The 24,999-nt window shown below is 45.3% G+C and overlaps 1 protein-coding gene across 1 annotated transcript in view; it reads left to right on the plus strand.

Moving 5' to 3' along the window:
- The window catches only part of LOC149358280 (glutamate receptor ionotropic, kainate 3-like), a 387,223-nt gene that overhangs the window by 100,769 nt on the left and 261,455 nt on the right, over window positions 1-24,999 (plus strand). The window lies entirely within an intron of this gene.

Below are 24,999 nucleotides of genomic sequence, written 5' to 3' on the forward strand. Positions count from 1 at the left end.
TATTGCAATCTGGCTTCCAGACACATCACGACAGGGAAGCGTGTGAATCATATCTAATATTTAAATTTAACACCTTGTCTGCTGGTATTAATGAGAGCCCTGGCAAACTCTCCTGCCTTTCCGGCTAAATCTTCCTGCAATGTTTTGTTTCTTTTTTCTTTTCCTTGTGAACTATTTTGCATCCAAAATATTGTGTGTGAAATCCATTACGATGACAGTTGCGTAACGATTTGTTCTGTATCGAACACTTTCCATTCTGGTCGAGGTACTGACATTATTCTTGTTGTGGTTAAGCACGAATTTTGTGACGCTCGTCTCTCATGTGTATTCATCGCATTATTATCGTTTGGTTGTTGCTGATCACTGCGTTTGGGTAAACTTTGTTTCTTAGGACATTTTTCTACTCTTGAACTGTATTTTTGTGCGCCTCTATTATTTCGCTTGGTATTTGTATTTATTCTAATATTGTTGTGTTAAGTCTAAGCAGTGTTCCCTGGGATGAAATTTGTCTTTTTGGCACACTTTCTAACACTCTGCCGCTGTCTTTAACTTCATTTTTGGGCTTATATACATTTCCCCACATATCTCCTCCTGAAAAATGCTACAACAGTGACACAATTTTGTGTGTATTCTGTGTATTCTGTGCATTCATGTCACCTCTGCGTGTGTGTGTGTGTTGTTTTTTTGTTTTTTTTTTTTTCTTTTGGCCATCGCAGTGCCATTTTCTGTATTTATTTATTTTTTTATTCGTTTTTTTTTCCACTCCTGCAAGCGAGGAACCTTTCCATGTGGTCACCATATGCGAACCACACGGACACTTAAGCGCAGACACTTAAGCGCAGCCGCAACCTGTGCGTGCTCGTGCTATCTCCTAAAGTCGCGCAGGGCCACACAGACGCGGCTAGAAGCCATACTGACGCACACAATTGGCAGGCACTTACCTTCTTTTGTTAACCACCCCCACGTTTTTTCCCTCTTCCGAACTAGTCGCGTGCCCGCCCAGGCCGCCTCCCTCTTTCACCTGTTTCAAGCGGCGCCTTTGCTGGACCATCTTGGCGTTTGGGTTTCCTTTCTCGGCTGTGTTCCTCTTTTCCCTGTGTTTTTTTTTTTTTTTCATCTTTAATTTTTTATCTTTCTTTATTTGCTGATATTTTTTCTTTTCAAGCCCTCTGTGTGCCATGTTCACTGCTATAAGAAGATGCGTCCGTGCACTGTATGATCACTCTTGAAAAAGACCAGTCCCTGGTCGAAACGTTGAATAAATCTGTTAAGTTTTTCAATGTGACTTCCCCAACTTATTATATATATATATATATATATATATATATATATATATATATATATATATATATATATATATATATATATATATGTATATATAGACGTTCTACGTCACACCTGCGGTACCTGAGGACGTTCTACGTCCGCCGCTTATGAACGTGGGTGGCGCTGATGAACACTCTCAAAGTTAGGTTACTTGTAAACATAAATACCCCCGAAAGCAGAAGATTTGACAGCCGTCGCCGTAGCTCAGAGGTAGAGCACCGGACGCGTAATTCGGAGGTCGTGGGTTCGGATCCCACCGGCGGCAGTGGTTGTTTTTTCTTCTGCTTTTCTAATCAATTCGCTTTAACCGATAACATATTCAGTAATATTCTAAATTGATCAACACCACAAAATAAATAAACAAATTAAAAATCTCCTGTCCCCCTTGGTTTCTGTGGCTGTTGGCTTCTTTCATATTTATAACGAGCCCCTCATACCCCCTCCCTTGTTTGCTTAATTGCTTAGCGAGGGCCTCGGTTCTGGCAGCCTTGACGCCATAGGAAGCATAAGAGGGTTCTCACGCAGCTTCCACCCTCTCCGTTCGATGACGTTCTACGTCACACCTGCGGTAACTCAGGACGTTCTACGTCCGCCGCTTATGAACATGGGTGGCGCTGATGAACACTCTCAAGGTTAGGTTACTTGCAAACATAAATACCCCCGAAAGCAGAAGATTTGACAGCCGTCGCCGTAGCTCAGAGGTAGAGCACCGGACGCGTAATTCGGAGGTCGTGGGTTCGGATCCCACCGACGGCAGTGGTTGTTTTTTCTTCTGGTTTTCTAATCAATTCGCTTTAACCGATAACATATTCAGTAATATTCTAAATTGATCAACACCACAAAATAAATAAACAAATTAAAAATCCCCTGTGCCCCTTGGTTTCTGTGGCTGTTGGCTTCTTTCATATATATATATATATATATATATATATATATATATATATATATATATATATATATATATATATATATATATATATATATATATATATATATATATATATCATTTTCAGCATGCAACTCCTTTTCCCGGAAGTGGCAGGGGACAGTGTTGTGCCCCTGATTCCGTCGTCGTCGTTCTTTTGAAAACCTCCGTTGCGCTTCTTGTCTCACTTTCCCAGCAATCTCCGGCCTTCACCCGTGGTCTTGAGCCCTTCTCTCCGCTGGGCGGTTTGTACAAGGGGGAGAGATTAATTGCGCAGCTCGCCGATTAAATTAAACTCCGTGCTGCCACGGGCGGCGCGGCGGACAAACTTAATCAGAACGCAGTGTACCGAAATTGGGGAAACAAAGAGCGCCGGCCACTCTCTTGGGGCAGCGATAAGCGAACGGGCCTCGCCAGACGCGGCACGCCGGCGTCTGCCTGCTGCGTCCGCGGATAAAAAGCTGAACATGCTTGTTCTATTTTTTCTTTGTTTTTTTTTGTCGCCGCGTGTACTAGTGCTCGTACATTGTGCAGCAAATTGTATTCTTAATATTTCTAAGCTCACTTTTTTTTAACAATGTATGCATGCGTTTCGCGGGGAAATATGAACAAAGCGAATAAAAATCGTGAGTCGCGGTACCGTGTTATCAATTCGCACCAGTGATACTCCGAAGCATCGCGCCAATACTGTCGCGTAAAATGTACAGGTGCAGATGTCTGTTTGTTTCATTCTTCTTCCGTGGGTGTTGCTTGTTTTCTTTGTTTTTTTAAATACAGAAAGCAATTAAGGACTGCTCCCGGATGTCTGTGATCCCACAGGTGTTGAAAAGAACATTTCAAAAAGTTCCTTCCCTTTGAACTGTCATAGGGAGCGAAGGGAATGTACCTAGCAAGACGCAGTTTGTATCTTCGCGACATGGATTAACACTGATATCTAATGACGCAATAGTTTGGTCTCTAATTACAATTTTAAGGCGAAAGCTTTATATAGCTTATCAGCAAAGAAACCCGGCGTTGACCGTAAAATTGTTCAAATAAATTCAATATGTGATCGCCATGGTCCCGAAACCGGAAGTTGAGGCCCTGGGCCGAAAGTAACATCAAACAAACCGGAGGTGAAACCAAAAACGACGTAATCAGAAAGTGAAACCGGAAGTTACCTGAGTTAAAACAGAAATGAAAAGCCGGGAGTGATGTGTTGGCTTGGTTAATGTGGCTCTTTATCTGTACGGGTATGTCATCTGGTCCTTTCTAAAGGCCTTCACCGAAAATGTCTTTGCGATGTTAATACTAGTTACTAATTGGTACGAACTAAAAAAAGTGTAGTTAACTGGTAGACCACGATGACACACGAATGCTTTCGCACTCAGAGCGCATAAGTAGTCTTAAGTGTCCTCCGTAATTTTTTTTGTCGCTTTGACACGATGGTTACACGTAGTGGTAAAAGTGAAATGGTACGGCGCATTTATTTCCCCCTCGTTCAGTAGTGTGCGAAGCGCCCGCTTTAGGGGCGCTGCGGGCATGCACCGTGCCGTGCATTAGCTGCAATATCTGCAAGTTTCTCAGTGATTTAGCCTGAATGAATTGCATTCAGCAGCTGACAAAATATGGCTTCATTTCTTTTCTGTTTTTGCAGATAGTACGTGGTAACCATATATAAGCTTCATTACATAAGAAACAAGGTTATGATGCGCGAAAAAACCACGGACAGAGAGAGAAAACACGTACACACATAGAGCGCAGAGATGCTTGTCGTTCATGATTAAACTGTGCAAAAAAAAAAAAAAAAACATGCAAAGGTTATGATACATGCATTGGATTTTCCCTCCTTTTTGCTGTTTTCTATTGTCCATGTTGGCCGCAAGAGGCCGCTGCGAAAAAGGGCAGGTGCTGCGTGGTTTTTCTCGGGACGCGTGATAAGTGAGAAGCACGATGAAACCTGTGGCCTCCTTTTTTTTTATGTGGATGAGGTAGTGGAACTGAGCATCATGTGTGCCGGAAAACCTTAAGATATTCACGTGCATAATTAAGTTTTTGTTGGTCTCATTTAAGCCAGTTTTACGCCGCACTCTTCAAGCTTGCCCTAATCTTTTCTTGTTTTTTCAGCTTACGTTTTCTTTCTATGAATTTTGCAGTCTAGGCTCATGCCGTGCCTTCACAGCCGAGCTCGACGCTTGAAGTGAATTCCATAGGCGGTGTTTTCAGACCGGTGGTTGTTCCGCTCATGTTCTTCCTTCTTTTATGCACTGCCCGAAACGTTTTGTTTGGATGAAGGTGCGTAAGGAATTCGTTTCTTTTCAGAGTATTTCATTCCACTTGTGATATCACCCACGTCATAGCTATGCATCAGTGGGAGCTTCGTAACTTCATTTCAGATGACGAATCAAGCAAATGCGGCTTTCTGCCCGTGGGTCACTCACTTGGCAGCTACGTTGATGTCTGCTCAAGTCACCTGTGGACCTCTTGTGTTGTCTCTGTATAGACATGCGCAAAAGAAACGAAATCAAAGTCACTGACACGTACCCTATAGCTCAAACGCAAGAGACTGTCGTCCGTCTTTCATTTTTGTGATGTTTCTTCGTTTCTACTCGTCCCATCAAGTTCGCTTCAGCCTAAGTTTAGAGCTGCTGTGTTCATTAAGGCGGCTTTACTAAAAGTCACTAACATTACAACGGATAAGCAGATACATGCACTTGAGTATGCACATTTACAATACCCTTTTCAGCTAAGTAGCATGTTAGACAAAACCAAGAAGGCTAGCTCTTTAGAACACACGTAGAAGTGGCTATCTCAAGTTGAAGACACTTCAAACAGCCACAATACAGCGTTAAAGGGCAAGAAGCTAATATCCTGAACATGCAGCGCTGGCAGACGAGGGACGAAGGAGAGACGACACACACAGGCCGTCTCTCCTTCGTCCCTCGTCTGCCAGTGCTGCATGTTCAGGATGTGAAACCAAATTGCCCAGGAACATACCCTGCTCAAGCTAATACCCTTCTCACACGAGCACCGCGAGTGCCTTTGAGAATCAGGCCCTTATATTGAAAGGCTCGTAGCTCGCACCTACATGATGCAAGTGTTGCGCCGTAGCTGCAAAGGGCTTTAGAAGCGAATTCGCTCGTCCGAGGCCTTTGGAGACCGAGGAAGTGGCCTTTGAGAAGCAGCACCTTTCCTTGTTGAAAATTAAAAGCGACGAAAAAATCTGAGCAGCTAACTATTCTTAAAAACACCTCATAAATATAAGAAAAATTGGTCGGCATTAACTACTTGGATGAGTGTTCAGAATTTAATTATGTTCAGATTTCAGGACAGTGGAATAGTCACAGCAGTACTGCAGTGGGGGCCTGGTGGTTTGAGCATCGACCTCGCAGGCGGGAGGTGCGAGGTTCGATCCCCAGAACTGCCGGGTGCCCAGCCGTGTTACAATGGTTACAAGTTTTCTCGTGGTTTGTGCTCGGCTTATCTTGGCTTTCATTTGGAAATTTTCTGGGTGTGTTTCAGCCCTACTCTTTTGCCTGCCTGCTATGCCTGCAATAACCCTTTGTTGGGCGCGGGCTTTCTTCCACGTTTTTTTTGTTGTTACCTTTTATCATAGCAGTTTGACACAGGGGGTGAAATGATTGAGAACTGTGTCTTTGAGCCCATCTTGTGGCAACAAAAATACAATGGGCAATGGCGCTCTTTGGTCAAACCTTCCCCTGCACCATAAATATTCATCATCAGCAGCAAAATGTTCGATCACCACCAACTGCCCATGGTTGTCAAAACGATGAACGAAACATGATACTATTGATGAGAGCTACATTCTGTGGTTCTTTTATGAAGGAATTAAGATTAAAAAAAAATCTAAGCTCAACGAATGAATAGAATACTACGCTTTAATGTTAAACCTCTCCCTTCTACTGCCTTATGAACATCAACAGTTGCTAAAGCTCAACGACGGTTTCACCTTTTGGCTGCCCCGTGTAGCTGCATCACTGCTCCTTCGAAGTTTTGTGGAAAAAAGTTGCCTTTACTGAAAGGGCCTTCGAGGAGTGCTGTGTGACAGAGGTATTAGAGGCAATTAGAAAGGCAGTGCAGGGCTTACTGAGAACAGACGAAGGCCTGAAGTGGGTGGAACTGGAGCACAATCCTGAAATACATAAAAAAAGGAGTAGTGGAATGGAGGAGGGGGGGGGGGGGGGTGTTGGAGAGGAATTTTGAACGGAATCTTTCTACGGCGACCACATGAATAACCTACGTCTCCGAACAATGAAGGTTAAAGGCGTGGGTAGTAACAGTATTCAGTCCCTTGAATTGAAATAAAGCTTCGCAAATCGGGGCCTTTGCCTGAAGGGAACAAATCCGCGAATATAGAAAATCAACCGTTAGTTCATAAACAACAAACAGAGGATAACAAAGCGCTTACATTGCTTTATCGAAAACATGCCCATTACTTTTCGAAGAGTGCCACGCCGCGCAAGAAATCTCAGAACGCAGAGCTGCTGAGCGCTCCGATATCCACACAAAACCCTTACACCGCTTACCCACAAAATCTGCAACACTCTTACATCCAGTTCACTCGACAAATAAAAAGTGTCCCCACCACAATGAAACGAGCGCGCAATCTCACCGCTCGCGAGATCCAGAAAGGGGAGTCTCGAGGGCCACGGAGACGCATACTCCGCCACTTTATTCGGGATTCGCGCGGCAGAAGAGGCTCTCTTGTTCCCTCTGGCCTCCTTCCCAAATCCTCTGCGGTACGGAAAGCGCGACGCCGCAAAGCGCTCTTCGCGGGACCGCCGCCGCTGCCTCCATTTCTGCCTCTTAACGAACCGTCTGGGGAAGTAGGGAGGTCGCGGGTGGGGAAGTAGGGAGCGCGAGCAGGAAGGAGAGGAAGAGACACGGTAAAGGCGGCGCGCGTCTGGGGATGGAGTTCTGTCGTTAGTTTCCCTCTTTCCCTCACGTTCCTCGGCCATCCCGCCGCTAGCGTACGCTTTTCGCTACTCCAAAGCGGTGAGCGTCGCAACGGCCCCCAACCTCGCCTTCTTACGGGACGCGACCGGTGAAGCCAGTTGCCAAGCTAAGCCAAGCCAGCCGCCAAGCCTGCCAGACACCGAAGGCGGGCAGGAGCGCAGGCACCTAAAACACTCGGGACTGCGTTGAGGAGGGCGGCGGGGAGGAGGGGGAGAGCCTGATGAAGGCACTAATTCAATTCCGCAACGAGGAAATGGTCCTCTCGCGTTCTCTCGTTGCACGCGAAGGTGATGGGAGGTAAAGAGTGGGGATGGTTGAGGCCGGAGGATATGGAAGCAGGCATTTTCTTTGCCGCGCATTGGGGAAAAACAGAGTCTAGCGGGGCCAATTCGAGAACCATCTAGCGGCCGCTGACGTCGCCCAAATACTTGCCCATCCTCTTCACCTCTTTTCTCTTCCACCCTTCCTCTCGTTCCATCTCCATCGCGTCGATGCGTTTGCGTGTAGGTGGCGCTTCTAGGCAGCTTAGGGGCTTCTCCGCGTGCCTACGCTTGCATACATTCTGTACTGACTGACCTCTTCCAACGTACGCTTCTTCTAAGGTTGTCCGAGTAGGAACCTGCGCCAGCCGCACTCTCATGGTTCGTCTCGGAGACCTCTCGAAAGTAGTTGCTTGTTAGGCAGGACTCGGCTGGGCTTTTTCGAGCGTAAGAATAATACAACCATAGACAGAATGCAAAGACACTCGGTGAGGAGGAGGCGTCCCCAGTGTCTTTTACACCATTCTCCCTGCCCTCTTTCCCTTCATTTCCTTGCCCCTTCTCGGCGGACAAGAAGCCAGCGTAAGGCTGCTGAGTCGCTGGCTCGCGAGGCTTGTGTTAAGGGAGAAAGAGAGGGGGGGGGGGGGGGCTCCGGAAGGTATTTGGTTATCGTTAGCCGTGGCCAAGTGGCCCGTAAGCGGCAGCAGTCGTCCAAAGATGCTGAGCAAGCGGCCTCCTTCTTTTGCGATGCTTAGGCTGTTCCGCTCTTCCTCCAGCTGTTTTTTTTTCTTCGTTCTTCGAGTTGGTGTTACTCTGGCCACCACGAATTACTTAGCTCGCGGAAAAAGCATTTCTCCTTTGTCGCTGCGGTTTGTATTTTTTAGGTCTCTCGAACGAAACTCGGCGGTGCTGAGTGTCTCCTTTTAGGAGAAGCCGAGATTTCGCAACTTCTCTTGCGGCTGTGTCGTGCTTCGAGTTCTTGAGATGCAAGGGAGCTGAGAGTCGGCGAAAGTTAGGAGCGCAGTTTGGGGAGCATCTTTTTGGGCTTTGTTGCAGGGTACTAGAGGCGGCGCTTCGTGCTTTCTCGGTTAAGGTGTCTTCCTTGCCTGCGCTACTGAAAAGGTGCATTCAGCAAGTAAGCAGCGCATTCAAGACAGCTCAAGCGGTTAACTTTCTTCCAGAGCCATGCGGAATGCGAAACGCAGTGGCTACTGGGCCCTGGTTGCGAAGCACCTTATATTTGCGTGCCTTTGCTGTGAAACTATGCCTTTGAGTGTGTGTGTCTGTGTGTTTGTGGGGGGGGGGGGAGGGGGGGGAGGGGGGGATACTTATGCCTGTTGGCACGCGCGCGCATGGTTATGTGCGTCTCTGCCTTCGTAATTGCGTTGACAAGCTTGGAAGGACAGAACGTTGCTGTCAAGGAATTCCATGTGCTCGCTAAATGCGTGCATTTTTGTTTCCTTTCGGCACGACCACTGCGCTTGCGACACTGCCGTTAAATATATAATTCTGAATGTAAAACAAGCAAATAAGCTGATAACACCCTGTACAGCTTGAGCCCTGAAGGAAGATGTGGTTTTGGTCGCGATGCATGCGATGCAAAATGTGAATCGGCATGTAAGAAAAATTAGTCATTGAGGCCGCGTTTCAAGTACGATACATGAATGAAAAGCGTCGTACAGTCGCAATGGATCCTTCTTGCATTTGTCTATTTTTTGTTTTCATCGGCTTTGAGCTGTAGTTCTCTGCTATGGCACAGCTTTCGGTTACAGTGGGCTTACCAATATGAGCTTTAAAAAAACTTCTCGGATGAAATGACAGGTATACCGAGATAAACATGGCTAGTTCGTACAGAACTTTAACTTTCGCATTTCTCTATTTCAAGTTTATTGTTGGTTTGATTCGCCTCATCACGATCCTATGTTTTTCAGTGATAACCATGACTAAAGCTTGTCGTCCTTAACCAGCACTGTCTTACGCCGATACAGAACATGACACATTACGTTATTCATGTGAAGGTTCGTTTATTGAGTGGTCTAAGAAGTTGTGTATTACTTGCCCTTATAAGTGGTAACAACAAGCTTTTAAACCTTTCACGCATCCATGTAGAACGCTCTACAGTTTCGGTAATATGCAATCTCGTGAATACTTACGCCCTTTAACTTAAGTCTGACAGAAGCAACCTGTCCTGAAGTGATCCTCTGCCTTTTTAATGTAATTTTTAATGCAAGAGGCGCATTGAGGTAGTAGCTCATTCTGAACAACAAAGATATTTTTCCTTTTTTAGTGTCGCTGTTTCAGACAACAAAAAAAAATGTTCTTTTGTTTGCGTTTTCACACAATGCTTAAGCGCCCGCCCAGATACTTGCTCGACATGCGGTGACTGCCGTTCGGCTCATCTTTTTTATAAGTCCGATTATTCCTTTTCGGATTCTCAGTTTTGTCGTGAGATAGTCGTGAAATAAATAAATCAATCAATCAATCAATCAATCAATCAATCAATCAATCAATCAATCAATCAATCAATCAATCAATCAATCAATCAATCAATCAATCAATCTTTATTCGCTTTGCGTTTTGTAGGTCCCCACTAATAGCTGGAACAACGCTCACCAAGAAATGAAGGCAAAAGGAAAAAAAAAACGAGACAGCAAAGCTTGCCGCGAGTAAAAGAACGAGCACTGAAGCCAAAATGAATGTCCAAATGACACGTTTCCAAGTCATTAGATTGATGCTTTCGCGCAATCACGTCCCAACTTTTGTCGTGAATGAACGCGAGCGGCGACACGTGTACGGGGAAAAGCCTCCCGCTTTTCGGTTAGATCTTCCTTTCGCTTTCTTTCCCGTTTTTTTCTTCCATTCCTTTTTTTGCCCCTCGTTCCCATCTCCGGGCGGGGACGGCAGGCGGAAGACGGGACCCGGGGAGTCTAGCATTACTCGCTCATTATTCGTCCTCCCGGGCCGTTGCCTCGGAGCCCGACTTATATTGTCGGGACGTCTTGGCCGCTGATTGCACTCCGGACATGGCGCGGGCCTCGAAGAGCCACTCCTATGCTACGACGTGCTCCTTAATTGTCACTGCCGGCTGGCGTCTTTTCTCCATGCCATTCTGCTCTCCCAGCCATTTTTCTTCCATCTCTTCGTGCAGATTTCTTCTTTCGCGCCGTGCTTTATAGCGTTGTGGATGGTACTTGAACATTCAGCGAGGCGCAAAATGCTCACTCTGTCTGACGATGCCGATCAGTGCAGCAGCACTCGGATGACATTGGTGAATGTTGGAATCGGCGCTACTAAATCTAGCTTTGAAGCCTAGATGACGTCTACTATGGATATTCATCCTGAAACCACGTGAATACCTTTTGTAGATAAGGGCGCGAACGAAAATTTGTCGTTATATCTTTCCTGCTCTGCCATAAATACCTGAAGTGTGCGAGTCAAGAAAAGAGAAAAATTTCGCAACATCGGCTGAAGAAAGGTGCAGATAGACGAATAATCAGTACAACACATTTCGTGCCCATTCTAGCAACATTTATCGCGCCAAGTTGTCCGAAGGCCACTGCAAATCTGCTAATACGGCATAAGCTATTCAGCAGAGCTTGACTCAAGCTAGAAAACTGAGTTCTTAGATTCGTATTGAGATAACCAGAGCATGAAGTACGTATCATCGGGACGACCTGCAGCAAATATGTCGTCAGTATGAAGCAGTGGGGTTGAAGGTTTCGTGCCGATTATAATGACGTTTATCTCACCAAATTGACCAAAAGGTACTGTAAACTAGCTGTTATCGCATAAGTTATTCAGCAGAGCTCGCTTCAAGTTGGAGAACTGAGTCCTTAGATTCGTCTTGAGATAACCACAGCATGAGGCATGCATCGGCTGGACGATTTGAGACAAATATATCGTGAGTATCAATTTGTGAGGCTAAAGCGATTTCACTTGATTTTCCCTTGTCGGTTAACCAATCTGAATGAAAGCCTGAACCGGCAGTGGGCGATCCAGGATGATGCTCCTGGCATTGGCAGCCTTGAAAAGGAAAGTTGCAACTGCTAGGCGAAAGGAGGTAAGAAAAATATTTTAGCACTTATAGTGGTGCCTCAGCTGGTAGAAAAGATTTAATGAGGTGTAACTGCGTAAACTTCGACTCCATGGATACTAATCACCACATACTACTACTCGCTTCAACAGCCTCGTTAACCACGAACAACCGTACACACGTACAAGCGCATAAAAAGTCGTTACACTTTAGGCTTAAGTAATAGCGGACAACATGAGAACTCTAACGGCTCAGACATGATACAAAGTGGCCGAATTAAGCTTGGTCTACACTCATCCCAAGCGTTTCCCCTGCTAGTATGTTTTTGTTAGCTTGACTCTAGACGAGCAGCCATCTCCTTCCCTGAAGATCCAGCTAACCTCGGTCCGTGAACGTTCGCCACAGCCAAAGGCAGTGCAACGCAAGCCACGCGCCCTGATAACTCTTGCCATTAAATCTAGGAAATGCCCTCACACATGCGGGGACATTCAACGCGGGGCGGATGGTAAAGCTTGCCGGCTCTCGTTTCAGGGAAGCGGGTGTTTTTTTTTTCCCCCGGAACGACCATAATAGAGTTCCTCGGCAGGCGCGTCTGCAAGGAGAGAAGATTCCTTATTTTATTTTTGGTTCTTTTACGAATACATAGTGCACGGCACAGAGGCTTGCCGGAAGACTACTCACTATACTTTCCGTCGTGCATGGTGCAGCCGCTCTCTGGCCTGCTACCCCTAAATCTCGCCGTTATAACTTGGTTTGCGAGACAGGGTATCCGTCTTCGTATGTGCGGCAAGCCTTGCAGGCCGCACGCATCGCCCTAGGGTAAACCTTAGTCTTGAGGGAAAAGAAATTGCACTGGCAGAAGCCATTGTTGCCGCCTCTCTGTTGCGGTGCGCTCGGAGAAAAAGCCACAAAGTAAATATTGTCTGTTGGGGAAATAAGATACCGCGAGCCAGCGAGAAGGGAAAGTATGCACGGAAAAAGCATAGTGTTTGTCCATTCTCCCTTGAGGTGAATCCCGTGGAAGCGTGCGGTCTAACTTATTTTGCCGTGTTTGTTTTTTGTTAGTGCAGGTCGGAAAAAAACAGTCCGTGTGGCCATCGACACGGGTGACCCTTGGGAAATTGGCAGTTGCTTTCTAACCAGGAAATCAGCAGAACATATAAGTACTCTACGAGGAAAGGAACTGTCTGTCTTCACAATACAGGTTACAGGTTAGCCATCGAGAGTGGCAGGATCAAGTCAGCGCTTGTTAGGTCTGGTTCCGTAGGCTTACATGACGAACAGACTTTTTATGGTGCCGAAACTACAAGCAAATGAGCTCCAGGGATAATGTGCAGTAGCCTCAAACCGGGTATTTAACTTTTATAACACTTTTGAGATACTTTCTGTGTAGTCTGCGAAAAAGCCGGTTGTGCCTATGGCGGTGCGTGTCGGGCACATTATTTATGTCGGCTTTTATTCTTCCCAAACTAATCTCTGTCCTGTGGGGTAAAGGGGTCATTGTTGTTGACAAGGATATATTGTTCCATTGAGCATTCTCATCAACTCTAAATGAGCGAAAAGAAATTTAATTATAGGAGTGTTCCTTACGCAACAAAACAAAAAGAAACGCAATAAGACAGCATTACTCATTAAAGTAGCAGAAGTATCAAAGTGTTCTAAGTATCAAAGAAATATCAAAGAAGTGCGTGACTAAAAGTGAAAGAGCTGCAAATTTTCAGGCGCTCTGCGGAAGACAGCGGGATCATACATAAGAAAAAAAAACACAGGCAGAAAGTTAAACGCAGAGAGTCACTTAAACAAAGCGGAGACAAAACAAACAGGAGAGGGCACAGACAAACAAACCTAGGTTAAGACAAGCGAGATCACGGACCGACAAAGAAAAAAAATACCGGCATGAACGAGTAAACTGTAGGCGACAGCAAATAAAACGCGAATATGAAAACGAAGGACAAGCTCAGGCGCGGCGCAACTGGAGCGAACTTTCTTGCGCACAGAAGAGGAGGATGATCAGAAAAGGAAAAGCGTGCACTGCCACGGCTGTCGGTTTCGCTATGCCCGCCTGCGCCAGCGGCGGAGTGCGCGCCCGAGGGCACAAATTGATGAGCCCATTATGATACCAGATACGAACATTAAACTGGACGGAAAAACGTCGTGCCCACATCCCGGTCCTGCGCGCCAGAGAGAGAGAGCGCGAGCGAGTGCCGGCTCAGCCAGCCACGCAGAAATCCAGCCGAGCACGGCAGACAGCTCGGAAAGCGAGCGGACTTTCCCTCTTCCCCATGTTCCCCACTTCTAAGCCAGCGTTCTTCCCTAGTTCCCTCAGCGTCCCGTGTGCATTTCTTTCACTCTGTCCACGCGCTCCCTCAAGCCTTGCCCGGCGGTCTCTGAAGTCACCTCCTTTCTTCTCCAGCGCACGCCCCGGTCTTCTATCCTTCCCTGCCCGTCCTAAATAAATGGGCCGATCCGGCGGAGTTATCTGAGATGCGGATCATTTTCGTCGTCCCAGGTTCCGGCGCCAGCGGCGTCGCGTTTTGGGAGGATCGCTTCCTTTCTTTGTCCCTGTACACCTCCCCTCCTCCCCCTCGCTCTCTCGCCGTCTCGTCATCTTTATTAATTTGTTTACTTGGACGTGCAGGGTGCACCTCCGAATTTGACATGGCGAGGTCATAGCTATGTTGTCTGTTATTTTTTTGCTTGCAGTTTTCTATCTCGTAATGACATCGTATGTGATGTGCCATTTGTGCCGAGGATGCGGAACGCAACAGCGAGTGCTTATCTGCTTCGATGATTCAACATCGACGTGCCCTCGTTAAGAGTTTCCTGGAAGGATCGCTTCCAGCTCTAACTAGGGTTAACTGACAAAAACGCGCCCATATCATCGTTTTCATTGCGTTGTCTTCCATCCGGATGCCGTCTCTTAACTAACTTGCGTTATAATTTCCCATTGTTTGATTAATGTCACGGAAACGATGTAAACATTTCGGTTGCTGCCATGTCATCGGTCCTTGGACTCAGTAAATAACTCCACGGCAACTATTCTCAGGTAAAAAAGAAATGATGGCCTTACTCGATCGTGCAAGGAAAACGACACTTGGCTGTAGCTGACAGGAAACTAAACTAGAGCTATGTGTGCTGTAACAGCATGACAAACGAAAACCAGTGCCGTGTTTGTCTTGCCTCGTTCTTAATCTCCGCTTTTCGCGCTGTTACAGTATGGCAAACTCAAACCAATTCGCCGAGCTTTTTGTCCTCCTTAACAAGACTCGTACAGATAGCAGCAAAACTTAATCGCATGACAGCATGCATAGGACCTCAGCAGGCCGTGGAGCGGTGCAGCGCGTTCTTAAGTAGTGGGATTTTGTCTTCGCAATACACGAGCAGCGTGTAAAGCAATGCGATTTTCTCTCCCTGCACCCTTCCGCAAAAAAAAAAAAAAAAAATAATGCCGTACGAATAAACGTTATGACGAAACCTCCTCTTCATACGACCCGAAGCCGAACTAGAAACAAACTTTTGTGTGAAGAACCTTGAGACGAGACTGCGGCTTAAAACATCGCTTTTCGTGCCGACGCACTACTCGTGATAGTTTATTAATTATGCGCGACTTGCGCGAAAATTTAACAGCAAGGCGAGCAACGACCGCAACGTAGGATTGCCTGTTATGTGAGAGTTGGCCTAAGCTAGTAAGCCATTCAACTAGACATAGAGGTGCGAAACCAATGGCTGATACTAAAGTCAGGAAATATACTAATCTTGAATGTTTGGAATGTTATTCTGGAGCCTGTTCCACTACTTCGCACAATCTTAATCAAACAATCGAAACTTTATTCTTTATTTTTTATTCAGTGGTTACCCCGCAGCGCCCATAGGCGTTACAGAAGGGGGGCTACAGCATTGAAAAACAAAAAAAAACTTGGGTGAATTGCTTCCTTTATTATATTATAACTTCGCTATTTTACACTTCCGCAGTGCTGTTAGAACGAGCTAGAGTGAGAAGTGTTTAATACAGCTTGAGGTTTCTTTGGCTTCAGCGATTACATCGGCAGTCGTGGGAGCCAAAGCTACCTAAGGCCACCTGTTTTCCTGCCGATTGATTAATTTCATCTTTGAGGCAGTTGAAAAAAAAAAAGTAGTTGCTTGGATACATTTCCTTTAATGTATGCTAGCAGAATTATGCGTGCAAGCTTCTAAACGAACGGTCAGGCAGGTCTCTATGCAAACAAATGGAAGTTACGGGGACTCATAATGAGCTTCTTTTAATGCTCATTATACTATGACGAGGTCAGCTGCATAAGGAAGAGCGGAATGAAAGAAATGAGAGCACCCTGCAGATTGAAAGGTCGCCATTACGGTGGGCATAGCGGGAAAATGGCAATCTGCGTTCCCTGTTGAATATAACTATGCGCATGTATGTTTCATTTCTGAAAACCTGAGCCTGATTAAAATCCTGAAAAATGGGTGTTTTTTCGGCACGCACAAAGAGAATATTAGGTCAGATTCCAATCAAGCGAGCTGGCCCTTAATGGACTGAGCAGCCGACACGAAATAGAAAACATATCGGAACGCATCGGCCACACGTGAGCCTAATGACTGCCTCCTACGCGGAAGTCATATATGCGTTGCCCTGCTGCCCCTTGCAGTTCTCTCTCGTCTGCAGATATTATCACGGGCAAATAAAGTACGATAGGAAAAATGAGATTGCTTCTTCCGACGTACAATGAACATCCGCTTAATTTATGTTTCACTTACATCATGCCATCAGCACTCTATCTAAGAACAACAAATGTACGGAATTTGTTAACCATTGTTAACTAAATGTCTCGATGCATTGCCCCTCATATCGCCCAACTGCGTTAACTTTTTCGAAATGAACACTTCTTCGGAATGGGAACTAAGTATTTGGAGTTTTGATATGCACATCGAGCTTCAACTCCAATGCTGCTATGTGTCTGACACAAACGTCAAAATTTCCTGGAGTGCACTGCTAGTCGTTCGTGAGAAGAAAATACTCAAACAAATGGATCTGTAATGAAATCAGATAAGAAGCGACTTCTGAGAAATATTCTGCCGTGCTTTAGTTTACTTTTCTAATATTTCACTTTTTGGAATCTTTTTATTGTGGCGTTTATTCAGGCAGGTTTTTTTTTTTTTCGGCAATCACCTGAACAGAGCATATCCGATTCGAGGCCGTGCAGCTTGTTCAATTAAATTGTGTTCAAACTTTTCAGATCGTGGCGCACATGAGTGCCAAAACTTTCCTATGTTTCTTTTTATGAGTTAGAATAAGCACCACTTTGAATAATATCTGCTTTAATTTAAGCCGAACTAGTACCTACGGGGTGATGATACAGCAAGATTGGAAAGGAGATATACTGACTGAACTCATGCTTCCGTTCGCATGAGGAAAAGAAAAACAAAATACTGCTAATATTGGTTCAGGCAACCATTGGCTGCAGGTACGCTCTTTTCGTTTTCATTTTGATTATTTTTTTCTCTGCGCATCTTGCCACACCCCCACTGCTAAAGTATGCGACTAACTACAAAGGAATAGGCTAACGAGGTTCTGTTTGGCAAGATTTTAAGGCACAGAAAAACAAAAACCTTCTTAGCAACCGCGTGTACATATACGGTAAGTGCGGGAGGTGCAAACCGCACCGGGCACAGCGCTGAGCTGCGGTGCAGCTACAGAGAATTCACGCCTTGAAGCAGGGCAGGAGAAAAAAGGAGGTGGCGCGAAGTGCATAGAAAAGCCACTCATACGGCGTTCCTCTTTTCATGTTTCTTTTTAAAATCGCTCGTACTCAGTGACTGTTTGAATGACTATACTAAGGTAAACCCTTAATACCTGGAACGAAACTTCAGCGCACCTCACGCGAAACACCTTCAAGCTTTGCACCCTCTCCACACCCAGAGAATTATTGGAGTTCGCCCTCTACCGCCACCTGGTTCCGCTTAGTTTTAAGCCCTGAGCGTCTTTGTTGGAGCCAGTCTTTAAATGGTTTTAGGGAAAACTTCCGGAATTTATTTTGCGTATAAATCATGGCTGATCGCGACGGCTCTAGGTCAAATTTCTGGAGCATGGAGGATACCTTCATTAGCTTCTGTATATTTAAGAAATGTGTGTATGCAGCTATATCGTGGCGATGGTTAGTTTGATTTGGTTTGTGGGGTTGAACGTCCCAAAGCGACTCAGGCCATGAAGGCCGCCGTAGTGAAGAGCTCCGGAAATTTAGACCGCCTGGGGTTCTTTAAAACATGCACTGACATTGCACACTACACGGGCCTATAGAATGTTGCCGCTACTGAAATTCCGCTGCCGAGGTCGGGATCCAACCCGCGTCTTTCAGGTCAGTAGCCGAGCACCATAACCATTGAGCCGCCATGGCGGCTCAGATCGCGGCTATAGGCGGTGCAAATTTATTTGCTTCAGTTTAAATTTTTTATTCAGTAGTCCTGTTTGCTTCGTATATACAAATGAATACTACATTTATAGCTGAATTACACCAGTTCTCAAGTGTGAGGGCGCTGAGCTGGTTGCGTCTTCTTCAAAACACACCGGTTCTGTGCGCCTCCGTTTACAGTCGGCGTCAGGTTAATCGTTTTCTTAATACTGATTCATTACCCATCGTTTTCTTTTGATGTATGACCTGGTTATTTATCGGTTGTATGACATTAAGGCTTGCAAAAGGCAGCCTTTCAATATTGCCTGCTCCGCTGAAGCAAGCAAAATGTATTATTTCATTCCTTTCGAATGTGCGCGCACATTTTTTCATCATGCGTGTTACAATATCTCACTACCATAGAACTACATACACAAGTATTTATAGTTCCGGTTCACATGACATTGTGTGATTTATGTAGACTCTGTTTCTTATGGTCGCTTACAAATCCCTTTACTGCAAAGCTTTAAGTATTTAGTGGCTTATGCACCGCGTCCATCTTGATGGACAGAGATGCCAGAGCTATGCATTATGCCTCCTTTTGTGCAACATTCTCAACCCTGACATCACGCGGTCAAACCCAACCTCAAAGTTTCTGTGAAGCTCGACCTTGAGGTTGACATTGGCCAACCTGCGTAAATAACGTATCGCCGCGACTGGTTTGCGAACACGCGGCGGCGCAAACAGATCAGCTTCGCTGGCCACTGCACGAGAGCACCATGCTATCGCCACAGCCGATCACGTCCGCTTGCTAATCTGGAACGCACTCTCGCGCTGGGCATTGCACATCGTCGTCTTCACCAACTGCCATCTGCGGCGCGAACAAATCAAATTAGCTTAACCTCGACCAGACCATAAATAATATTCCTTCGCATCTAGCATCAGTTATTTCCGGGGTTCCTCAAGGTTCGGTACTTGGCCCCCTACTATTTCTTATCTACCTTAATGACCTGCAATTTAATTCATCACTTCGCTGTCGATTTTTCGCCGACGACTGTCTAGTGTACCTTAGAGTACAGACTCCGGCTGACCAACTCGTCCTGAATGACTTCTTGGACTTAATTAATAGTTGGTGTGCTACGTGGCACATGAAACTAAACATCTCCAAATGCACTCAAATGACCTTAACTCGCAAAAAGAACCCGCTAGCCTATACTTACAAAATAAACCACGTCGCAGTTAAAACCGTCAGTGAGTTCAAATATCTGGGAATCCATATTACGTCAACTATAAACTGGAGTAGCCACATTAAGCATATTGTTTCGGCGGCGACAAAGAAGCTCTGGATGTTGAAACCTCGCCTGAAACATTGCACATCTGAAACCAAGTTAGTGGCCTACACATCACTAATAAGACCTTTATTGGAATATGGCGATATTATTTGGGACCCACACACAAAATCAGATATCAATTCCATTGAAAGTGTCCAGAGAAGAGCGATAAGATTCATCTATAACGCGTATGGCAGGCATATATCTGTTAGTAATCTTAGGGACAGAAACGGCATTCCAACACTCGAAACAAGACGTAGGATTCATCGGCTGCAGATGCTTCATAACATAGTCAACAATAGAACGAAAATGGATGTTAACACCTACATACAATTTAACAGAACCAGATTAACCAGATGGAAACACGAGAAAACAATTGTTATGCCACTAACTAGAAGTAACGCGCACCGCTTCTCCTTCTTTCCGCGAACCATATCAGAATGGAATGCACTGCCACCTGAAATAGCGAACATGCCATCAATCGACTCATTTTTAACTGCTCTAAAAAATCATGTCACATAACGCGCCATATCATTGCTCAGTTTTCGCGCACATAAGCATTGCAGAAAGTGTTCCTTCCGATAGCTGGCAAAGCGATGCCTTGCACTATACTGTACCTTTTGTCTTTTTTTGTGCATGTGTTTTCTTCGTGCGTCATCACGATTCTTCCTGCTCATATCTGCTCTCCCCACAGCATATCTACCAGGTACGGCTTAACTTCTTTTGATGTTGTTCTTTTGATTATGAAGTGTTCATTTTGTAACTTCATGTCAACGCCAAGAGTGTATTTTTTATTATCTTTTGTTTGTACCCCTCCTGCCTTGGCCGCCGAAGGGCAGCCGGCAGTATTTGATAAATAAATAAATAAAATAAAAAACAGATCAGCTTCGCTGGCTAGTGCACGAGAGCACCATGCTATCGCCACAGCCGATCACGTCCGCTTGCTAATCTGGGACACGCTCACGCGCTGTGCATTGCACATCGTCGTCTTCACCAACTGCCATCTGCGGCGCGAACAGATGGGATTAGCTTAACCTCGACCAGACCATAACCTGTTTCTAACGTCGTCAACCTAACCTCGACCAGAGCTTAACCTGGTTATAATATCGTCGCCAGGCCTGCCGACGACTCAACAAACCAAGCTAAACGCATTCCTTCGCATGTCTACTCAGTTTAGACACGTTAAACCGTGCCATTTCATTTCTTTCAGCAATCTCTTTAAGCATCGACCAGAAGAATGGAGCGACAAGAAACAATATAATACAGACCTTATCCATTTCAACTTTTTGTTTTTCATTTTTTCCCCGTTTCCTTCGTCCGCAATGTGCTCAGAGGGTATTAAGAAGCTATCGAGTATTCCCTCCGGCTGGCGTCCACCATAGCTATGGCCGCAGCTGCGGCTCGCATAGAGAGGTGTTTGCGCTCCTCCATCTTTCGAGCAAACAGGAGCAACAACCTACGCTGAAAGAAGGAGCAAGAATCGATGGATCCGCATAATGCAGGCGCCCATAAATGTGGGGAAAATGGTTGCTTATAGAGAATTGATCGCCTCTAAATGTTTATTTCTGGTTTTCTTCCTCTGGATGCTTGCTTTAGAACTATAGCGTCATGAGGCGTGGGGAGAGTATCACGTTTTGCATGGAGCTGCGGTTTCGGTTCCGCCGGGAAACATTCGCTGGAGGCTGTTGGATGGACATTATATATTCGCTATAGAATAAGAAAGGCATGGTAACTCGAATATGCACAGAGCTATGACTGGAGAGCCGGTTTAGATATATTTTGTGTGTTTATATGTAGCGGCTCCAAAGAGCTGTCAGGTATATTCGCAACTTGTCTCCATGTAGTCGTATACTGCCATTTATATGCAGTAAATAATTTATAGGCCGCCGCGGTGGCTCAGTGGTTATGGTGCTCGGCTGCTGACCCGAAAGTCACGGGTTCGATCCCGGCCGCGGCGGTTGAATTTCTTTGTAGGAGAAATTCTAGAGGCCCGTGTACTGTGCGATGTCAGTGCACGTTAAAGAACCCCAGGTGGTCGAAATTTCCGGAGCCCTTCATTACGGCGTCTCTCATAGCCTGAGTCGCTTTGGGATGTTAAACTTCTTAAACCAAACCCAACTAAACCAAATAATTTACATAAAACGTTATAAGTTACATCATGTACACTGCTGGTTCAGAAGCATAAGCCCATCATTTTGAAGGCAAAAAATGTAAGAAGGTAGTTAGAGTGATAACTCTGGGAAAGCTATGCGACGAACTGGTTGAGCCAGTCCCAAAGAGCGTTAAAAGCTGCCTTTACGTATATTTTCGCTGACGTACAAGAGGCCGTCAATGGACCTTGGCTCCTGGCCCTTAACTTTTCACGTGGAATGATGAAATTTAAAGATTTTTCCCTGAAACGAATCATTGGGGCGTTCTTTCTCCCAGGAACACATCACCTTTATATATATATATATATATATATATATATGCGAGAAGCCAACAGCCACAGAAACCAAGGAACACAGGGGATTTTTGCTTTACTTTTTGGGCTGTTGTTCGGTTTTGATTATTACTGCGATGCCGTCATTAGATGCACCATTTTCATCATGCTATCATAGATAAATGAGGGCAGTTGTTTCAGTTCATCTGCATCAGGGCTCGCTCATTGTGCCATCGGAGTTCCGGGCGTTTCACCAACGTGAAGCAAAAGTTGGCGGGTTCAACCTGAGGATTAGTCTAACCGCTGATTAAAGCAGTGCAGCGTTGATGTCATGCGGCTGATCGGTTGGTTCAGATACATTAGTGAAGATAGCTTGATCATTCTTCATATGATATATTTAGAAAAACGATGTTATCCAAGGTAGGGGGGCATTGCGAACCATAAATCGAACTAAGAATATTGTGATTGCAGGTCTGAAGACCAAAAAAAAATGAAGCCAAAGGGATCAAAGTTACCGAATGCCCTTAATAATGACAGAGCAGTCCGTGGCCGAAGCGAAAGAAGGATAAGCTTGTTTTCTTTTGTTTTTTTTTACCTGCTCGCATGTGCTGTTTCGGTTCAACGCTGGCAAGGACTTTTGAATAATGACCCATGTCTGTAATGCCTCGCTTGTTGGAATGTAGGATTCCTTTTAAAACCAATTAAACGCTTTTAAAGGCGCCTTCAACGCTACAAGATTGGATCAATTAAGAGCAGCACATGCAGTGTGTTTTTTTTTACAGTTTTAATCTTTTCTCATGCAGCATTTGGTAGAGTCTATTGCTACTTCATACAAAACCAGTAAGCGTGATTGGTTAGGTCGACTTTCACGTTTTAGTCCACCTCTCCACTGAGAAAAAAGAAGTACGCAGTCTGCTTTGTAAAGGCGCTGATATACCTGCACTACTGCAATTACAGAACACGTTCATTTTTTAGTCAAAGTTTTTGCTTGTATAACTCTTTACGAATCTTTAATCACAAAGTGAACAAGGGAGAAGAAAGCCCCAGGGTGATTGCCAACGCTTCGGCAAGGCTTGTCTTCGTCTGGGGGAAGCTCTCTTGTCGAAACGTTGCCAAGCACCGTCAGGCTTGTTCACTTTGTCATTGTCAAGAAACATCTGCTTACCCACTCTCTACCATGGACTCTGTACGAATCTTGCTGCTTTTTGTTTTGTTTCTTGAACTAATTTATTTGGACATATGAGTTTACTCATTTACTATGGCAGTCAGAAGTAATCGAGCGAGGACGTAAATATCACTCGTTTTTTTTATGCCTAAAAAAAAACATGGTATATTCATCATCATCATCATCATCATCATTTTATTCCAACATCAACGCTACAGATGCTGGGGACCGTGAACAAAAAGCCTCTAACTGGGCTTGACGGGGTTCACGGCCCCTAAAAACATGGCATTGGCAACAAAACTAGAATACAAATAGAACGCATCAGACATGGGAGGATGTGGCACAAAATCAAGACATAAGCAAAGACAATTACAAGATTAGGGGAATGTTTAATGAAGTATACAATGTACGGTGCAATACAGAAAAAGGTAGGAAGTGCAATTATTGTGCCTATGACATATTTACAAAAAAAAAAAAAACAGTATTGTGGCTATGAACCAACTCGTTTGTTTAGAAGCGATGGGAGCATATTACGTAGCATCTGGTAACCATAGTTAGTGCGTGCTCGAGGTATCTCCCACAGTTCAGTACTGCGGGTATTCCGTGTTTTTCGTTTAGGTGTGAGGCTTGCTATGCCGCCTAAAATATTTTTATTCTGTTTAATTCTGTTAGAATAAAGCTTAAGGAGCAATGTTTTATAAATGTCCGGAAGTGCGATAATGTTTAGTTCCCTGAAAAGAGGTGCAGTGTGACTATCGTATGCAGTGTTTGCAACTTTACGAATTCCAGCAGAGAACCACGAATTGTGGCCAGGCTTCGGGCTTGCTGTTGCGATATATTCATTCCCGAGGTTTAAAGCAGCCCTGTATGATCATTCGCATCGTTTATATATTTAGGGATGACTTTGACAAGTTTGCTGTATTGGGAAAAGTGGCCTGCCTTGGGGAGAGTTGTGTAAAAGAACTGCATATTTCTCAGTTTTATTAAGGATGTGCGTGAGAACATCGCTGCGTCCTCGAAAGTGTATTCCTTGATTGCTTGCTTCACCATTCAATTTCTCTGATTCCTATAATTTCACGAGAGATATTTCGGATGTGGCAACGGGCACTGTTTTCAATTTTTTTTGACTGGCAGCCTAGCGAAGGTGAGAAAAAAATAATAAGAATAAAGTCTGACATTACAGGGATTATGGGGGAACCTCTGCGACGGCAGAAATATGAGCGCATCTCGCAGCAACAGCTCAGTTTTCTTCTCAGTCCTAGATAAATTAAAAAATAAAAAAAGAGAACTTCGCGCATTGGAGAAATTTATAAATAGCCTCGAACTACCGAATCTCTGACGTGCGGAGCTGAAGTAGAAATTTAATTCCCTTCTGCGCGGAAACCAGAGGAAACCCAACACGTACTGAACCCGGTGGAAGCGTTAAAAAAAAAATAAGGTGGTATTTGCGGCCGGCCTTTTCATCAAGCCTATCGAGCTTCACAAAATACGGTCATTATAACTAAATAAATCAGAAGCGATAAGCATAACTTTTATCTTGTGTCCTCCGGTTTCGTGTACCTTGTGCACCCACGTCCACCTCCATAAGCGCGCGAAGAACTAAGGAAAGGGGGGGGGGGGGGGGAGGCAATACCTTCCGTTTACGCCGCTCCATTCTCTTTTTCCTTCTACTTCAGGCTCCTTCGTCTTGTTTTACGACCTCGGCGGACGTGTTCGGGCGCGTCACAAAACTGCAGCGCGAAACCATTCGTCTATTCTCGCAATCTCTCGTGAACATACACGCATGCACGCACGCACGCACACACGCACGGACGCATGCATGGACGCGCACCCCCTCCCAGCACTCACACACTCGTCCCACGCAATGACCTTCGTACAGGATGCTGGCATTTCAGCGCAGACGTGTACGTGTGGTGTCGTTCACAGAGTCCAGCCTCCGTATGCGCTGGACGGAAAAGAGGAGAGAGAAACGGGTTGCATTTCGCAATACGAAGCGCTGCACACCGTCGTCGTCAACCGAGGGTACGACGACTATACCAGCCGTGGCGTGTAGCCTAGAAGCCGCGCTTTGGGGTTTACGGTTATGACTATATCGCTCCGCCGGCGCTGGCAGGGCACGCAGGTAAGCGTTAGAGTCAGGTTTGCTAGCTATAGATGGCTTGGTTGTTTACGAATCGTGCACATCGCGCGAGCGGGCC

Source organism: Amblyomma mixtum, chromosome 2 (genome assembly GCF_055824585.1).
Source record: "Amblyomma mixtum isolate Tamu chromosome 2, ASM5582458v1, whole genome shotgun sequence".
Lineage (NCBI taxonomy): Eukaryota > Metazoa > Arthropoda > Arachnida > Ixodida > Ixodidae > Amblyomma > Amblyomma mixtum.